The sequence below is a fragment of the Ictidomys tridecemlineatus genome, unplaced genomic scaffold (assembly GCF_052094955.1).
Source record: "Ictidomys tridecemlineatus isolate mIctTri1 unplaced genomic scaffold, mIctTri1.hap1 Scaffold_162, whole genome shotgun sequence".
NCBI classification, from domain to species: domain Eukaryota; kingdom Metazoa; phylum Chordata; class Mammalia; order Rodentia; family Sciuridae; genus Ictidomys; species Ictidomys tridecemlineatus.
This window is the reverse complement of record NW_027521417.1, coordinates 361863-379378: the sequence shown is the minus strand read 5'-3', so window position 1 is coordinate 379378 and position 17516 is coordinate 361863. Positions and strand designations below refer to the sequence as shown.

Genomic DNA, 17516 nt, shown 5'->3' with positions numbered 1-17516 from the left:
CAACAGGTCTCTCATTAAAATCCACAGCCCATTTTATTTTCACTTTACTCTTCATTTCCTTTCCCTCCCACTCATTAATTATATAACAGAACAGGCCTGTTCCTTCTACAAGATTCAGAGTCTGACTTTGCTATCCATCAGTGCATAATATTCTTTTAATTAGCTCATGTTTCAGTTGATATATGGAAATGATGTTATGTTTTCTGCCAAAGGAAAAATGTGAGGATGTTAGATCTCTTCAGTGACTGTGATACAAAATGTGCAGATTATCTAAAGTCAAATATAACATTTTTACCTGGCATGGAGGCTGTGTCCTGTCCTTCTCGAGGAGGAGGTTTGATTGATTTCACTTTGTAAAGATGTAACAGCTGTTTGGGAGTTAAAAACCTCTACTGTAAGTGTTGAAGATGTGTCTGTAACTTAGATTTGCAGAGAAATCTCTACCTATCTTTCCATCTCTTCCCTTATACCCTCACATACATGTTTAGGTTCTGCTAACCATGCCAACCCAGGCTTGTAGTGTTATGCCTTAAATAGAAGAACAAAAATTGGTCAAGACAAAAGACTCATCATGCTTCTTACTGCCTTCCAGTGTTTCTCAAGCTTTGTTTTCCTTTCATTTGAATGATCGAGTTATATTGACTTCTACAGCATCACTGGACAGGGATGGTTTTATCCCATGTTCATATAAATCAGACATTTAATTATCAAATCAGTGTCTATCAAGGAATACATTTTTAAAAAAACATAACAGTAAGAGTACATTTTTCCTTCCTTCCCCATTTTTCCATTGGCCCTATGCTAGATCTTTGTTATTTTCTTTTCTGCCTTATTCATCAATGGTCTTAAGAACTATGGTCATTGATTAGATTAAAATGCTTAAGAACAGAGACATACAGATAAATTTTTGCTCTATTAGTTGTCATAGTTGTGAAAGCCTATTTATAAATTACAATGAAATTTCTTTGTCTTTGGATAAGGTTGCTAATATTGCTGAATATTTTTTCTCTCATTCTGTGTGCGTGTGTGCGCACGCCCACACACACACTGCTACAAAAATTTAGTGCATATGAGATCAGTGAGATCTTGTTAAAATGCAGATATTGATTCACTAGGTCTGGGGTGGGGCCTGATATGCATTTTCAAAAAGATCCTAGAGGATAAATATTTTCCTGATCTGAGACCATACTGCTATGGCAAAGTTTTAGAAAACAGATGCATTTTGTCCAATTTTGATTATACATTGAACCTCAGAATTAAGTACTTCTCCAAGTTATTAACCTATCACAGAATAATATGACCCAGTGATTTCCCATGACTAGCATTAACTCTCAGAGATTTCCCAGAAAAGAAATAGCTGTTCATGTTACCACTTTGCCTTGAAAATCAGACACATTCCACTGCCAGATAATTTCCCTGAGCTCAGCCATAGGAGCTTCCTTTTTGTAAAGCAAGATAGTCACACAGCCCTTCTGGTTGTTTCCTGCAGTGTATTACATAGTACACAACTATGAGGCATGGTTATAGTCTAATGAAGCAGGAAACATGGTCCCCTTTACCTTTTTCCTAACTGCTACAGAAGCTCAAACCAACCTACTTCCCTTTATGGAGATACCATAATTTGAAACCTGGATTAGGAAAACATGTTCAAAAGTCATTGTTTTCTATCTTCTCTCTCTGAATCCTGGAAATGATGAATAAAGAGAATAGAGAGTTTAAAATAGAATGTGTGTGTGTGTATATTGAAATTGTATTTAGGTAATTTTTGCCCAAGGAATACATTATGTAACATTATAAACATACAAAAAGAAATATTGCAAAACATTTATCCATTTCAACACTCCTATGTATTTTTTTAGGAACCATGACCTTTGCAATTTTTCAGCGAATTTGGCACTAGTGATATTTATGTGTCACTGGTGGGAAAAAAAAAACACGGAGCACAAACTAACTATGGATTCTGCTTTAAGGTACAGGCTTAATATTTTGATAGCTCAATAAAGCAAGCCTCAGCCTTTTAGGTAAGCTTCAGTTTAAAGAGACAGTTTTCTATTATATATAGGAGAATTTTAGTGGCTTTTATTTCAACAGGTGTTACCTTCAAGATATGCATTAAAGATAAACAGTGTGCTGTGGCCCTTCTAGCCTAACAAAGCAGGAGGGCCCCGAGACCTGAAAATGCTCTGTGCAGAAGAAGAGCAGAGTAGGATGTACTGGGTGATCATGATTAGATTGTTTAAGGTAACTGACTGGAGGCATGAATTTCTATTAAATTCTGTGAGTACCATAAAAGTTTGAAAATATCTGTAGTTGAAAATGCAAAGAAGAGTGAATCCTAATATGAATCTTTGTGGCTGAATGAGAAAGAAGAAAAATAGCCACCACCAAATGCATGTATTTTTTAATCTAAAAGATAAACATTTGCGGAGTAAAGTGGAATGGGCTAATACTTTATCTTTTGTTTATGAAGTAATATTCCGTTTCTAGAAATTCTCTGATTTTTATTTTTTATTTTTGCAAGAGTATTATATCCATAGCCAGTATAACTTAATGGATTTCTCTCATATAAAACTTAGTCTACGTTTATACAACATTGCTTACAATTCAGTGTGAAGTGTATTTAAAATGTGTCTGCCTGGATATGTTTCATGTGATTGTTCCATTAAATGGAACAATGAGAAATCACTGGCTTAAGATGACCCATTCTTACTACTACTACTAGAAGTAAGTTGTAATTCTTAAGCTAGGGAAGATGATTAATATGACCCATTAAAGTGTTTTATAAATTACATTCTAGCTTAAGAATTACAACTTACTTCTAGCAGAACATCAAAAAAAATTGTATGATTCTCCTATTAGCATATATTTAAATCATCCACTTGGGTGTTAAATGGAAATTACAACTTCCATAAGCATAATTTGTTGAATTTTTTTTGTTTTTGTTTTTAAAAAAGTAAAATACAAAGAGTATGTCTGGGCACTTTATTTAGTATCATTTACTGCCAAAGTTGACAAAATATACAAATTACTATTTTTCTTAATCCTTTGTTTAAATTAGAAGTTTCAGCATTTACCCAGATATTCTTTATAATTTATGCCTGATCACTAATATAATTTATTAACTTATAGATTTCATATTCTATGCATAGCATATATGATTCACTTATTACTACATAAAGATTTAGATTATTAACAGTGTGTGTGTCCTAAAACTAGCTTTTTGATATATTTAGATGTTAACATCAGAGAAATGGAGTCTTGTAGAATCCCTGGGTTCTGCCCTTTCGTTAGGCTGAAGAGTGTACACTTCACTTAACATAATCAAGTTCTCAGCTTATGTATTTTCTAGGTCCACTTTGGACCTAGAAGTTTTTCTGCTGCCATTTCCATATTTGCCACTCAGTAGCTCTTCAAAACATTACTAGCATCCTGGGTAAGAGAGAGATCAGGGTAAAGAAGGATAGAACAATCATAATCAGATAAGTGATCAGACTAGCTTTGGAGAAAATTTTTATTTTTATTTAAAAAAAATTAAGTTGAGGTAAAATTCTGATATTAATAATTAATAAAACTATTTTAATGTGAACATTTCATTGACATTTAGTGCATTCAAAGTGTGCAACCATCACCTTCCATCTAATTCCAAAACATTTCATCACCACAAAATGTACCCATTAAGCAGTATCTCAGAGAATCTCAGGTGCCATTGATTTTACAAGGATACACTTTGTGATATTATAAAAATTTTTTTAAAAAAAGATGCCAATATAATTATGACAGGTGACTTTCACATCACTTTTGCCATTTGTTTTACTTTTATTTAAATAGTTATTATAGACTTATTTGGACTTAGCTAGAAATTTGCCATATTTCACCTTTGCATGCATAGATTACTTATATATACATGTACATATGTCTATATATGTAAACATTGATATATGTATATGTGTATATGTATATATGAAATTATAAATGAAATAAATTAGTCAAGATATCTGTAAAACTTCTTCCTGTTCCAAGTCTGGCTTTCCTGAATCATTTTCATCTCAGAGTCATGGATACCTGTTACTTTCCACATAATGTCTGGCTTTGTGCCATCTTTGAAGAGACAAATGTTGTATTTTGAAATGCAATTGCAAGAATCAATGAAATATGCCAAAAATTTCCTTTAATTCTTCCATGTTGGCGATGCTTAGTTTCTGGAAGATTGTTCCCTTCTTGCTTTCTCCCCTCATCTGATTATTCTCTAAGACCCTTTCAAGTCAGATTTCCAGTTCAAAGATGGTTCATTGTGTTAGATTTTTATAGCTGGTATAGTAAATTATCCCCAATTTAGAGACTTAAAATAACACAAACTTAGTATCCTATATTCTTTTTTTCTTTTTGACAGTATTGGGGAATGAACTTGAGAATCTACCACTAAGCTATAACCCCACATTTTTATGTTTTATTTTGGTCAAGCATTTTGCTAAGTTGCTCAGGCTGGCCTCAAACTTGTGATCCTCCTGTCTCAGCCTTCCTAGTTACTGGGATTGTAGGCATGTGACACTCCTCCCAGCTATCCTGTACTCTTTTAGTTCAAGTCCAGAATGAGTCTTACTGGTTCACAGTCAAGACTTGGCAGGGCTGCTTGCCCTTTGGAGTCTTCAGGGGAGAAACCACTTCCCTTGTCCTTTCCAGCCTTGTGAGGCCACACATATACCTTGGCTGGTGGCTATTCCTCCACTTTCAAAGACAGTAGTATTACACCAAGTCCTTCTCTTGCTACCAACTCTCTAGCTCTGTCCCTTGTGCCTTTTCCTTCCACTTATAAGCTCCTGGTGATTGCATTGGGTGCGCGTGGAGAAGCCAGGATAATCCTCATCCCACAGTCAGCTGGCTAGCAACCTCAGTTTCCTTTTGCCATGTAGCCTAACATATTCACAGGTTCCAGGGATTAGGATGTGGACATCTTTCTGGGATGGTTATTCTACCTATCATCAGTGTTCCCTTTTATTTCAATGACAAAACTTTTCCAGATGATGCCAGAAAAGGAGGCGAACATCCAGGAGTACCTTTAGCCTTTAGCCAATGAGAAAGCAGACATGAAAGTGACACAGTCTGTATTACATTTGAATATTAACAGATCTGGCCTCTCTTTGGAGAAATTCTAGTTACATATAGAATTGTAGAACATCAAAGACAGAAAAGTGGATTGCTCACATAGAATGTCACAGTTACATATTCTCTCTTTCTCTCTCTTCAGTTAGAACTCTGACAGCTTCTCTGTTATGGTATTTCATTCTTTTATCTGGCCCTCCATAGGACAGAGAAATGTTAAAGTTGGCCCATGACTACCCTTGACATGAGTTAAATGCCTACTAAAGTTCTTCAATGGCACCTAGATACCCACCTAACACTGCAGGTGTCAGGAACAATACATCTAGGAAGATAACCATCTTATTTGTAGGTAGCAGGTTTTTCAATGAAGAAGGTAGCCAATCCTCATTTTCCTTGTGAAAGTGTTGGTTTGAGATTATTATCTATACTTCATAATGAACTTGACTAGGAATTAAGCTCTTCTTTCTTCTTTTTAAAGTTGTTGTAGGCTTAGAGTTGATTTAAAGTGAATTTCATTAGGTCCCTTGACATCAATGTCCTTCAAACCTTGAATTAAATAATTTTTAAAAGTTGGGAAACAATTGGATAAAGAAGTCAGCACAGAGAATTTAAAATGAGTGTGGGTTTGTATTCATGTTAGAAGAATAATCTTGAAACAATGACTCTCTCAATCCCCTCCCTCCATTTTTTTTTGTTTGTTTGCCTAATTACCAAATATATCCACTTTGTTAGAATTAGTTTCAAGGAAACTACTAGTAGAGTAGAGAAATAGCACTCTTGAACTATTTATATAAAATTTATCCTATGGGTAAGATTTGATTTCATGGTGTCATTCAATATTTTCTATACAGTACTCTGTGTGTGTGTGTGTGTGTGTGTGTGTGTGCTCATTCATGTCTGTGAGTGTGTGTGTCTGTGCACCTGTGTGGGTACATGAAGGAAGCCCATTTAAGGTGGACACTCAAGTACTGGGCAGAGTAGGTGTTGCTCAGAAGTTGTGTAGACAGATATGTGGGTCACAGTCCCATACCTGTTGCCAGAGGGGATGCAGGTCAATAGGGGCTGGCCCAGGTGGGACAAAGGGAGGTGCCAGAAGGGTGGCATGGGCAGGCAAACCCACCAGGAAACCTTGAGCTAGTTGGTGGTGCTTAGGCTAGAGCTTGACCCAGGAAGCAGTGTTGTGGCCTGATTGGGGTTTTGAAGAACCTAAGGGCTGGCACCTTTAGGGGGGCCTTTTAGACCTGCCACTGAATTGTGATCTTACCTATCATTTGGACTCTGGAAGCCCCTGGAGGCAGGCATGGAGATGGTCATTATCCTCTAAGTGATAAGATTAGTTCATGAGGGCCAACATGGAATCAACAGCAGCACATTCTTCTTCAAAGTCATCCTCCACACCTTCCATGTATGCTTCCACTGTCAGGCCCATTTGAGACCCAGCACCTGCTGGCTCAGGTGCTGCTGGGGCCACGAGGTGACAGAACACAATGACCACCCTGCCAAAAGCAAACATCATGCAGGTGGAAGCAGTAGATGGAACAGGGCTGCTGAGACCTAACATGAAGTTCATTATATCTTCATGAAATGGAAAGAATTATGGAGTGTAGCCAAAATGTAAATAAATATGTATAAATATAAATAATTTAAAATCATAAAAATTTAAAAGCTGCCAATATAATTGCTCCCCCCCTCAACAAAATAGCTTAAATCTAAAGAAGTACTTTCCAGATTCAGATGAGGATTCCTTCAGGACAAGTTTGCTCATGACAGTTAGCAGTCTTAATTTTTCTCAAACTAATAATCCCATTAGAATCCAGACCTCCTACTTTCCCATTATGGCCAGCTGGCTCAGTCTGTCATATTCTTCTTCATACAAGTGAAGACCCCACATTTCTAATCTGCTACATTGTATTTTGAAACTCTGAAATCAGCTGGACTCCTCAGTGTTTTGTTTTTCTGAATGTGAAGCCCAAAAGTATTATGAGAATAATTATTCTTGGTTATAAGAATATTTAACCAATAATGATATAGAGCCAAGAATTTTCCAGATAGGGCCCAATTTATAGTTTTACCAAAGAGACAAATTAATTCATCAATCATCAGAATGACAGTGAATTTTACAGTGTTGCTTAGGACATATGTGAGGTTTTTTAAATTTTTGGAATGTACAGCATGACACCTTTCCAAGGTGAGCTTTCTTTTCATGAGACAAGGTACCAGTCCAAATGATTTTGCTGTAAACTATGTAAATATGTAAGTAGAAATGTAAGTATCAGTATAAAGTAATACCAGTATAAAGTAATACTAGTGAGCAAGACCTTAATTTGGGAGCCTCAGTAAAACAAACAAAGTAAAAAACATTACATACAAGAGGAAGTGAGGGGAAAGGGAAAAATAATACAAGGGGGAGAATTGAATTACAGTAGAGGGGGTAGAGAGAGAAAAGGGAAGGGGAGGGGAGGGGGATAGTAGAGGATAGGAAAGGCAGCAGAATACAACAGACACAAGTATGGCAATATGTAAATCAATGGAAGTGTAACTGATGTGATTCTGCAATCTGTATACGGGGTAAAAATGGGAGTTCATAACCCACTTGAATCAAAGTGTGAAATATGATATATCAAGAACTATGTAATGTTTTGAACAACCAACAACAAAAATAATTAATTAATTAATTAATTAATTAATTAAAAAAAATAAATGTATTGTTTAAGGTCATTAAAAGATTTTCTGTCAAAATTTTGGTTGCTTGTCTGTTTGAAGGAAAATCACAAAATTATTTTTTATACTGATAACAAATGATTAATGAAAGAATATTTTAATTGAATTACCAGTGTAGTAAAGTAAAAATTGTAACATTGTGTTTTGTTTATTTATTTTGCAGTATGGCATGCAGCTGTACCAGAATTATATGCCTCCATATCAAGGCAGAAGTGGCTGCAGTTCTCAGAGTATATTACCCATAGTAAGGATCGATTTTTGGAACGTACATTTTATTTTATATTTATACTATTTTATTTTGCTATTACATTACAATTATATACTACAATATATTTACCATTTCCTTTTGTTAAGTAAAGTTATAATTTGTATGTATGATGTTATATTGAATTTTTTATACTTGGATAGCATATGTGTATGGTCTATGATAAAAATCATAGGACATATATGAAATATTCAATTATAATAAATAATTTTATATGTTAGTAAAATATTTTAAATATTTGAAGGAATGTATATTCTATGTCATTACATCATTTGAGGATTAGATTCTTAATAAGATAATTTCATTGGCATTGTGTTTTTTAATTAATTTTCTTTGATTGTGGGTTTGCTTATTTATTTTAATACTGATTCTGAGATTGTTGTAGCCTATTATAGAGACGCCAATGATTTCAAATTTTAAAAACTGTAATATACCCATGTGTATGTTTTTACATTCTGGCTTTCTAGCAGTAATTTTTTTTTAAGTTCCAGGTCCTTAAAAAGCAGACTGCTTTCCAGGAAATGCAAAAACTACAAGTCAAAATATAGGTCATGTATTACATTAACAATGCAGTGCTTCTCAGAGTTTTACCAAATTTAACTTGCATATGTATTTGCAGACACACACAGGTACATCTTTTACCTTCTTTAGCACCTAATTATAATTTCCTGTGCATTAACACAGAAATTTATTTCTGAACTTAAAGTTTATGTTCTGCAATTCTTGCTGCACTCCTTAATATTGAGTATATTAGAAATTCAGATGTATGTTCCTGTATTACAGATCAGTTAATGCACATTTCTTAAAACTGTGTTTCCACTTAGGCTAAAAATGTGTTCTTCCTGACTGTGACCAAGGGAGGTACATTTACCCACACGTAATGTGCCAGATGAAATGCTCAGTTCCAGGAATGTGGCATGAAATAATGTTGATTATGAAGCCCAATAGATGATATAGAAAAAGAGCCCCTATTTTGTAGTTATGTTGCTTTAAATTATGGAAGAATAACTTTTCATCTTTGTATCATATTACTTTTAAGCCCCAAATAAGAAACTAAAGAATGCAATGAATTTTTATAATAGAAATCACTTTAAGGTGAATATTTTCTGCAGTTTGTCAGCTTACTCTTATCTTTCAATCCATCTGTATATAAAAAATAATGAATTTTATTATCTTAATCCTTTCCTAAATCCCTCCAAATTTTCTTTTAGAATCTAGAGTTATTAGCATGGATGTGTTAATAGCAGCCAAACGTTTGGAAGCAATTATTATTTAGTGTCCTTTTAATCATAGGAAAAAAAAATGTTATAAATAAAATCCTTTCTATTTTCATTACTTTTGTTAGCATACAAGTGTGATATTATTCTTACTTTTTCCCACTGAAAGTCATTCTGCCGTTGATCATGGCATATCTGAGTTTGCTTAGCCGGTTTTTGCTTATTCAACCCCATCTGTAAAAGGAAATGCTCCTTAAGTGAATCTGACTGGAATCAGGTGTGATAGGGGAAAGAAGTTCCAATGCCTCATGGTAAGGGCTTGTTCTACACAGGAGTTGTGATCATAGAAAGTAGCACCTGAGAACTATATCTATGCTATTCTTAATGTCTGTGAAGGAGACCTAGATGTTTGGGGAGGTATTTGTGTTTACTTTTGTGTGTATGGAGAGACCCACTTTTCTAGATGATTACAGAGGGATCAGTGACTTGAATGGTGCTGGTGCCCCTCATCTGTCTCTGCTGCTTTCTACTCAGGAACTATTTTCAGTGAGTTACATAGAAAAGTTAGAATAATTTAGTTACCTTTCTCAAGTAACAGTATTCTCTTTTAAACTTGTCCATATTTTGAAAAGAGAAACAAAACAACAGTTCTCATACCAAAGGGAGCACCTAGCCATAATACTATGTGACAGCCACTCATATCAATTTTTGAAATGAGAATCATCAGCAGATATTTTAGGAAGCCAGATAGATTTGGTTCATTTAAGGGTAAAGGAGGAATTTATTTAAAGGACTGTCTGTTAATATGTTCCTGGCTGGAGTGAGGAGATCCAGAGAAAATGTCTGCTTAGTTCTTTTAAGTCTTTATTTTTGACCCTGGGATAGACATGCTAAGCTGCAATTTCTTTCCTTTACCTCCCACTATGTGGCAATAGAAATAACCCTAGATGGGACATATTGGTTGCTATTTTTACCATAAGGTGTGTGATCTTGGTTGGATCTCTGGTGTCCTGCAGTGTAAAAGAAGGGGGTAGTTGCATATATCCTGACTCTTACATCTGGGGTTGCCTTTGGCTCTGTATGAAGCAGATGAGAGAACGATACCTGGAGGAATTCTTTGTCCTCTTGTTCAGTCATTCTGAGCTGCAGGTTTATCAAGATCCTTAAAATAGAGTGACAGAGAAAGAATGGCTAGTTGCCATGTAATTATATTGCCTAATATTGGATTTGGTTTGGATTTTGCCAGTAAATAATAATCATATATTCAGTGGACACCAAGTGTTTTTAATTTTGCTTATCATAACACAGAAATGACTTTGTTCTGTAAGAGTGGCTATCACTGAATTCTAGCAATATCTGTATAATACCCGGTACACAGAGTGTGTTTAGTATTTGTATAAATTAACAGAGAAGAGAATAGTATTCTTTGTTCTTGACTAGGAGCACTAATGTTATCCATTCTGTGCCAATTCTAGCATTTTAGATATTAATTCATGAGAGGAAAAAAACTAACCTTGTTTTTGGGTATCAATGTTTCAATTTGAACAAGTAATTAATATGATTCTAAAATATGATTTACATTATGATGTTATCCTATACATTGTAATTCTTTTTAGGTATAATTCAGGGTATATTAAGTAGAATTTTTTCTGATGTTTTCAATGTTTGCTTTTATTTCTGTTTACATCCCTATTGCTTTTTCTCTAAACATTTACAGCTTAAAAATATGAATCTATTAAAAGAGTACTTTTTGATGATTTTTTTGTGTTATCTTTTAATGAGATACCATGGAGTAAACAAAAGAAGCATAAAATATTTTATGAGAGATTTATAATCTGAAGGATTTTCTTCTCACATTACTCAGTTTCAGGTACTTTAACACTGCTAAGTTCCTTTCCAAATGCAGTACAATGAGAACATTTTATTGAGGATTGGATGAGAAATGAAACCATTGTCAGTTTAAACAACTGGAGAAAGAATCTTTTATCTTCAAAGGTTGACTTAAGATGATGACAAGGGTTTGAGGAGATTTAATACTGACATTTGGGTAAAAATGAATCTTCACATGGAAGATTATTAATAACAAGTCAACATTTCATCAGAGTCTAAATAAGAAAGGATTTTAATATACTTCTCTGCTTAGAGCATGGTCAATTTTTGGATATAAATTTGAACAGTGATCAGAGTTACAATCTAGTGATGTCAGGAAAAGAAAAAAACAAGAAATAATGATTTAAATGTTTTAGAAGATTATAATTCCCTTTATTTATGAATTTGTAACCCAGAGAAAATAGTTTTACAGGGTAATCATGCCTGTTTCCATTATTTTGGTATTCCTTTGGAAATTTGTGAAGGTGTCAGGTGGTCCATCAGGTGGTAGTGGTGATCTGCTTGAGAGGAGGAAGACTTACTGCTTAATTTTTCCGTGAAATGCCCTTTGTCCTGTCTCCCAATGATGTAATGTCAGAGTCTCACAAATAAAATGGATAATTTCATCAGACATCTGTGATGCCTCAGATTTGGCTGCCTCTTTGCCCTGGCACAGTGAGATTAGTATTGAAGTCACCAGTGGGGACCACTTACACAGTGTTTTGCCAGTAATTAATACAAAACTGGCTTTTCACTGAATTGACAGTAAATAAGAATCCATACCCGACAGCCTTTTTCTCTGAGACCATTAGACCACGTCTTCTTTTTGTAACCTGACATTAATAGAGGTTTTCCCACTGCATTCTTCAAGGTTAAAGTGCACGTTGGGTACATTTTTTTTAACTTGAAACATTTTTACTTAAACATTTAATAAACAATTTTAAAGATGGATTTTAAGGATATAGCATTTCTTATTTTCTGTCGTATAACAGTAGAATCCAGAATCAAAAGAAGAAAGCAGACCAAGTGTAGAAAAGAGGGTAAAATGATTTTACTCTAAGTCATTATGTCTTACACACACACACACACACACACACACACACACACACACTCATCCGTTATTCGTTCTCATCCCTTATTCTTTCTGGTAGTTACATGGGAATACCCAATTTCCCAGTGGAAAAAGGACAACATGAATTGTTGATGCCAACGAAATGTTTTGCTGGGTATTGTAAGCAAACAATGTCACAAATAGACTGTGTATTTATCATATTAAAATTACATTAGCACTGATGACAGTTTTGTAGTATGAGATTATGTTGTAACATATCATTCACCACGTTGAATAATCATACCCACTGAATACACAGTTAAGGTGATCCCAGCTACAGTTTTATGAGTACACATCCTGGGTTTGTTACATGCTACATTTCTATGAAATCTGTGAGTAAATGTAGAAACATATTGAAATTCTTCCTCTCTCTTTTTATAGTTTTCTTGGTAAGGGGTAGTCAGGGTAACCCCAAAACTTTCGTCCTGTCAATGAGTCATAGACAAAAAATAAAAGACTTTCAAATTATACCACTAAGTAATTTGTGATTTCATATTCGTATTTTAGATATGATCTTAATGCATAAGCTTTTGGAAACTTTGTTTTTCTATTGTTCCTTTTATTAAATATAATGTTAGGTGCTTGTGCTTTGACCAGAGTTAACTTTGGCAGAAATGGTTTTATGAGTCTGAATTAATATAAGAAATACAAGAATTGTAAAAATTAAATTTATCTTTTTTTCCACGAAATAAGATTTAGCAATATTGTAGAGACCTCATGACACCTATTGTTAAAAGGCCACTAAAGATTCTTTTTTTCTTGGGGCTGAGGATATGGCTCAAGCGGTAGTGCGCTCGCCTGGCATGCGTGCGGCCCAGGTTCGATCCTCAGCACCACATACCAACAAAGATGTTGTGTCCCGAGAACTAAAAAATAAATATTAAAAATTCTATCTCTCTCTCTCTCTCTCTCTCTCTCTCTCTCTCTCTCTCTCTCTCTCTTTAAAAAAAAGATTCTTTTTTTCTGAGTTCTAAACACTCCTTTAAAAAACATTATTTTAAAACCTTTTCTCTTCTCTCAAAGACATTTTTTGCTATTATTGTTAGTAGTTCATTTATATAGAAACACAGAAACTGTGAAATTGGTGGACTTTAAATAATCCTGGGAAAATGTTTAAAATATCTGTGACTCTGATTTTGGCTGACAAAACTTGCTTTGGGTTTTTGTTTTTGTTTTTGTTTTTTGCTTCTGCTGTTGTGTGTCAGCATGTGCACATAGGTACATACATATGTGACGTGCACATTGGAATCAGGCAGAGTAAAACAGATTGAATCTACTTTCAGGAATGTCTTATTTAAATTACTAATGCTTTCCTTTGAATTGCCTCTTTTTTAAATCATCCAGAGGCCATATAGAGTACCAACCCTGCTTCTTTGATTATTTGATCAGTGTCCCCAGCAAGTATGAGCTTTTAATGCTAGAAGACTTCACCACCAAAAAAAAAAGTCAACTGACATTCCATTAGCATAATATTTTATTGCTTCAGAATGAATTTGCTGAAAAAAAATATATGACTACTCATTTTTAATATACTGAGGCATTAAGTAGACAATGTTTAGAAATAGAAATTAATTTCTGTACATGGAAGCATTAAAATCTCCTGTCTACTTTTGCACTGAATAGTACAGATTTCTCTCTGTTCATTGACTCAAAATTGTTAAACTATCCTAACTAAACAGAACTCTGGGAGAATTAGATGCAGAGAAAGTGGAGGCATGTTTCTTATCCAAGGATCATATGATACTTCTTTTAAATGTAAGTGAAATTAAAAAAGTGGGCATGCCATGCTGTTCTCCGCACTGTACTTAGTTTAATAAACTTGTCAATTTTGGCATGAAGACATAGCTTGCAGTGGAACAACCATCATCCTTCTGGATTCTTTACCCTCTTTACCAGCTTGTTGCTTTTCCTATTGCAGGTGGAAGATGATGGTGAAATGTTCCACATGCTAGATGATGGCCACACTAGATTTATGAATATAATCCAGCTAGTGGAGTTGTACCAACTCAAGAAGGGTGAATTTCCTTGCAAATTGAAACATTATTGTTCTAGGATTTCTCTATAGCTGAACCAAAAGTGACGTGTTAAACTGTTGAAGAAAAAAGACTCAAGGGGGAAAAATATTAAAAAGAGAGAATAAATAAGGGTAAAAAACACTGTGGTGAAAGGACTATTTCACCTGCAAGTTATAAGAAATATTTCGTGCATTGCAAATAAGCAAAAACTTGGATTGGCATTACAATCGTCATTTAAAATTCGTAATTAAACCTTAGGAAAAAATGATTTGGAGTGTTCTTTTGATAGTTTCACATATTACTATATTTTCTTCAAATATGAATACTTCAAACATATATCTGCTCCTTTTTAAAACATGACAGCCCTAGAATTCTCAAACACCAAATATGAAGAAGAAATCAGGTTTCAGAACGACCTTTTTGCAAACTGAATTCCAGTTATACTACTTTTTTAATATTAAGAAACGTGACAAAATCTTTAGCTATTAATTAAAAGAAACTATACATGACTTGTTAATAAAACTAAAAATATTTTTCAATTGTATGTTCTCTGGTTTTATTATAGCCAAAGGATCAAATCATACTTTGTGGTAGCAGCTTAAAATCGTTTTGAAGTAAATTGATTTTTTGTCTATAAAACTTTCATTAAAGTCATTGAATTACTAATTGTACCATAAAATCTATACTAGTATCGAACATATTAGTGGCACATTGTTAATTGCACTTTTTTTCATTTCTTAATAATTGGCTGAGATTATCTATTTTTAAGAAAATGATCAAATTATTAAAAAAATTTTGATAATTTGCACATACTTTATGATATATAAACTATGATAACATAACACTGTCACCTTAATATTTCATGTTTAACTCATGCTTTTTCAGAACATTCGTTAGATCCTTTCAATAATAAGTCAGTAAACCAATTAAAATAGGTAAAAAGAAAGATTCAAGACCTATGAGGATCCTAATAGGTAAATCTTTGTTCTTCTCTTTGTGCCCTTTTTAGTTTTTTTAGCATGGTAACATCAATATGGAAGCCAAAGATTTTGAAAACTTGAGACAGTAACCTGCCTGTTACAACTTCAAGACAATCTGGGATGTTTTTACTTTTTAGTTTTGTTTGTTTGACTGGGTTTTGACGTTGTTGTTTTTGTTGTTGTTGTTCTATGATTCTTGTTCCCAGTTTGGTGGGAAGAATAATCATTGTTCTTTAAAAAAAGAGGGGAAGCAAAACATCAAGTAAACCTCAATGTTATACAAAATATTGCCCATCCCCTCTAACTGAGCCTTGTAACAAGCTTGTGGGAAAGATAATTTTTTAATCAATATTTCAAAATTGCATAATTCACTTTTAGATTTAAAACTATACATTTTTGTTAACAAAGCATAGAACACATTCATGAAATGTGAATAAAATCAATATCACTGAAAAATAATTACTTATTGGATTTTTAATATTCACTTTACTTCTCAGTGCAAATCTAACTCCTAAAACAATAAAACTTAGAACAGTAGTCTACTATTATAAATTACTGGTCATGGGGATGGGGTTGTGGCTCAGTGGTAAAGCGCTTGCCTAGCATGTGTAAGGCACTGGGTTTGATTCTCATCATCACATATAAAAAAATAAAAAAGTCCACCAATAACTAATAAAAAATTAAAAATAAATACATAAATTACTGGTCAGGTGTCCACAAACCCTGAAAGACACAGGACTTGCTGGTGGAATAGTGGGAGGTAATCACACTTGCCCCTTTCAAACTTTCATCATGGGCCTGGGTATTTCTGATTTATTTCCAATTTATAGAAACACACTGTGTTATGAATTGGAATGCACTTTCTCGTGATATCTCCATTTCAAACAAATATAAAATGTAATACTTTATATATTAAATGCTTATAATTTGATTAATTTGTGTTTGTATTTGTTATTTGTGTTTCTAACTTCATTGCTAATCTATAGTTACTATTGGGAAACTCAGATTTTATATGAAATTGCTTACTTTAATTTTAAATCAAAAGTCAAAATTACTGAGGAAAGAATCATGGAGTGTTTTAGTCAGCTTTTTTACTGCTGAAACCAAAAGACCTGACAAGAACCATTAGAGGAGGAAAAGTGTATCTGGGGGCTCACAGTTTCAGAGGTCTCAGTCCATAGACAGCTGACTCCATTCTTTGGTGTCTGAGATGAGGCACAACACCATGGCAGAAGTGTGTGGTTTAGGAAAGCCATGGCCACCAGGAAGCGGAGAGAGAGCAAGCTCTCCTCACCAGGAATAAAATATAAACCCCAAAGACACATTCCCAGGTACCCACCTCCTCCAACCACACCTTACCTGACTATGGATAATCCCTGTCAGTGGATTGTTGCAGTAGATTAGTTGAAGACTCTCATAACCCAATCATTTCACTCTAAATTTCTTGCATTGTTTCACACATGAGCCTTTGGGAGACACCTAATATCTAAAACATAACACAGAGCGAGGGAAAGTATTGTTTTTTTAAATTTCTTTTAAAAAGGGGTACTTGCCTCTGTGTGGCTGTGTATGTGTGTATGTGTGTGTAAATTTATTATGATGTTAAATCTGAGAATGTCAGACAAATTCACAGGCACTCCAGTGTTGAAATGCATTCCCCAGAACATGTAAATTACCTTTGGAATCCTTTCCATTGTGATTTAGCCATGTTATATTATTTTGCCCCAGTCTGGATGGGAATGATGACAGATTAGCTCGGTTTTCTTCTATTTCTGTTCATATGTGAGTGTTGGCATGCCTCACTCTCTCAGAAAGAAGAGAGTGCCGCAGCCATCCAATCCTTGATGTTCTTTTTTATTTCCATATATTGAAGGAATAGGTAATTATTTTGAAACATTTGGAAGAACTAATAAAACAAGACTAAAATAATTAGGGTGCTTTAATTTGGAATAATTACTTGTTTCACCTATATTAGGAAAGTCCTGATTTATATGAGTAGACTTTTATTTCACTCTGTTTCAGTGTGTTCAGCATCAATTAATTCATGTGGTCTCTGTCTTTTGAATACCAACAAGGATAACTCTACTCGTGGTGGTAGTATTCTGGTCGGCAGATCAGACTGTTCCCTGGATCCTAATTATCCTGAGGGGGAATGATTGTCATTGGCAAACATTACAGCTTGGCATTCCAAGCTGGCTTTACTGGTTTAAAGCTGTTCCATTGCCAGGAGTTATCATG

General features: G+C 34.2%; 1 pseudogene; it reads left to right on the top strand.

Annotated features, from left to right (window-relative positions):
• Positions 1-14348, top strand: part of LOC144372778 (growth factor receptor-bound protein 14-like) — a 64096-nt pseudogene extending 49748 nt beyond the window's left edge.
• The last annotated feature ends 3168 nt before the right edge of the window (positions 14349-17516 follow it).